Consider the following 3,163-nt stretch of genomic DNA (forward strand, 5'->3'; position numbering starts at 1 on the left):
AATAAAGAAACTGAGAACAGTTATTTACAGGCCTCAAACCCAACTCCAACTCCAATTCAGCTTTCCAGAAAGAGACAGTTCTGTTTTCTGGATATCACTTCCAAACAATATCCAGTTCTTTCTTATTATATATTCCATTAAAGATAAAAACTAGAAAAGAGTGCACATTTTAATTTCCTTTTGCTACCTTCACATGGAAAACTCTGCATGAGCTGTCCCCAGATGTCATCCTCCATCCACAGGGAATGGAATCCCCAGGTGAATGGTACATCAGTAAATAATTCAGAGGTATTTTTACTGCTCCTGATAAGCACATCAAAGTTAATATCATTGGCCAACAAACTAAAGTCAACATATCTGGTTTATATAAACACAAGAAGCAACTCTACCTGTATTTGAGGCTTGTGTTTTTAAGATAATATCTCATTCTATCACCCTGTGTAAGAAGTTAGAAACTGAAATATCTCCTAAAGTTCTGAAAGACTTCTGCCTGTAAAACCACTGTGAAAATCCAGCATGGCACTCACCGTGAGCAAGTGACAATCCAGTGTTGCTTTGATGTTCTGGACAAATACCTACTTTTCCTCCCTGCTCTAAAAGCCTACACTGTGCTTTCCTTAGCTTTGGGGTATGTGTTTTTGTTGTGACATCTCCAGAGAGAATGCTTTTCATTCCAATAGCTACTTCTAATGACAGTTCTGCAGGGTGCATATCATTCACCTACCCCTAAGCATCTGCTTTCTGCTGCCACCTTTACCACAGTTAGCACATGGTAAAGCTCACATTCCTCTAACTTACTGTTTTATGGGAGAGGATTTTCATTTGAATGTGCCTTTTTTATGCTTATGTTTCTCTAAAACAGAAGCAACAGTCAGAACCTGAGCAATTCTTTTTCTCACTCGGGTCACTGAACAACCTCCACAGGATCTCATGGCCCATAGTTCTTGTAGCAAGTAAATCTAGAGGAAAGTAAGGGACAGAAATGGGTAATAAAAACCAAACAAACATTCAGAGAACCCCCCAGAGTGTGAGAACATGAAGAATTTCCTCATTGCTCACCCTGTTCTGACCAGCTGTACAGAGAATGGTTCCACTGCTGTGCAGTGCCCAAGACATGATTGTCACAAAATCACCTAAACAAGGTCTTCATTTTGAAATGTTTGTGTCCCCATCCTGGGATTATTTGGGGAATTCTATTTTCAATCTAAATTCTATTTTCTCACAACTGTACTATCATAGCTGAGCACAGCTTCCGCTTGCCCAAAAAAAAAGCAGCATGGAGAATTTTAACCCTTCCAAGTCATGTGGCACCCAGACAAGTCCCCCTGAGCCACATCTCCCCGTCTACTGCCAATTCCTCCTGGAGATGCTGTGCTGTATCTGGAGATAACACACTGAGACAAGAACAGGAGCGAGCTGCAGTCTGCTTCACCTGCAGCACTGCTCAACAGCTGTGGGTTTCAGCAGCTACTCTGAGGTACCAAAGCCCCAGTTACCCTGGGGGAGGATGCTTTTCTGCACCAATCACAAACACTGCTCTACTTACTGCACTCTCCAAGCAAAAACCAGCGCTGCAGGAAAACTGCTTTGTTAATGTCACAGCTCAGACACCAAAAGCACAGATTATAGAGGAGTGCACTGTTCTTCCAGACGTGACCTGCCACGATGCCATTTCCAACTGCTCATTTAAAAGCAGGATGCAGTTGAGAAACTGAATTTCATGACATAGATGCACATATCTACTAATCAATTAGGGAAAAAAAATAAGTAAAAACCCACTCCCTGCGCTTGTCAATAGTTGGATACAAATCAAAGAATCACTTTAGTCCTTTTTTAAATTGAATTCTAGTCCGCAATCAAAGCTCCTGCTGTGCTACAGTTTGAGAAGGCCACTGAGTCATATCATTCAAAAAGAGCAGGACAAAAATATCACTGAATGCTGATCCCTCATTGAAAATGGGCCATTCTCTCATTCTACCTAGATATTTCACTGCTGTAATTAAATTGTACCTGTAGAAATGTACCACTTGAATTACAAAGCTCTATTACCCAAAATCATTTCCTGAGCACTAAGCCTGCAACACAGCAAATCATGCAGAACAGTTCAGCAAAAACATAACGTCATATATCCACATGACTTTCATACAGCCAGCAAGCACTGACACTCGGCAGGGAAGGGAAATGTAGGAAATGGACCTTCTGAAAAGCAGCCTTAACATTTCACGCTTATTCTCTAAATGCCAGACAACTGAAGATGTTCACGCTGCAAGCTATTACTGTTAAAACTCGCCTGCTGTGATTCTGAAACTGAAGTCCGTTTATTTCACTTTTATACAACTCCTTCTCTCAATGGTCTATTGCCAGAGAAATTCACACTGAAAGAAGCGAAGCTCAACGTCTATATTGCAAACATGAACTTCAGGCCATTCATTTATGCAATACACCAGCTTAAACATTCAAATGGATGTTACAGCAACGCTGCCTGATCTGACTGAACACATCCTCCCAGTCATTCATGTATTTCAGCTTCTCTTAAGCTTCATTTTAGATAAAGCTGTGAAGAGCTTTTAAAGATAAAAGCACTAACTTCTGTGGCTTGTATGTGAAGCCGGATCCAGAAGGCAAATATTATTGTAAGCATTCACGTTTGTCACAGGGTTGTTTTAAGTATCACAAAAAAATCTAAATGCAGCAAACGGCACAACAGAAACCCAGATCCAGTTCCACAAGTGCTGCTAACACGCTGTTTCAGGCTCTGTTCTATGATCAGGGTGACTGCAAAGCTAAATGCATTTGATGCCCCCTTCGCTGCTTTTCTGTTCCACCCAAAGACAAATCCGATGGATTCGCTGCCCCTGGCTCGGGAGGGACAGCTCGAGCAGCTCCCCCGGACCGATGTGCCCGGGGCATCTCCTCCCGGGCATCTCCTCCCGGGCATCTCCTCCGGGGCATCTCCTCCCGGGGCATCTCCTCCCGAGCATCTCCTCCCGGGCATCTCCTCCCGGGGCATCTCCTCCGGGACAGATCCTCCCGGGCATCTCCTCCCGGGGCATCTCCTCCCGGGTATCTCCTCCCGGGGCATCTCCTCCCGGGGCATCTCCTCCCGGGCATCTCCTCCCGGGGCATCTCCTCCGGGGGCATCTCCTCCCGGGGCATCTCCTCC

This window comes from Parus major, chromosome 20, assembly GCF_001522545.3.
Source record: "Parus major isolate Abel chromosome 20, Parus_major1.1, whole genome shotgun sequence".
NCBI classification, from domain to species: Eukaryota; Metazoa; Chordata; class Aves; order Passeriformes; family Paridae; genus Parus; species Parus major.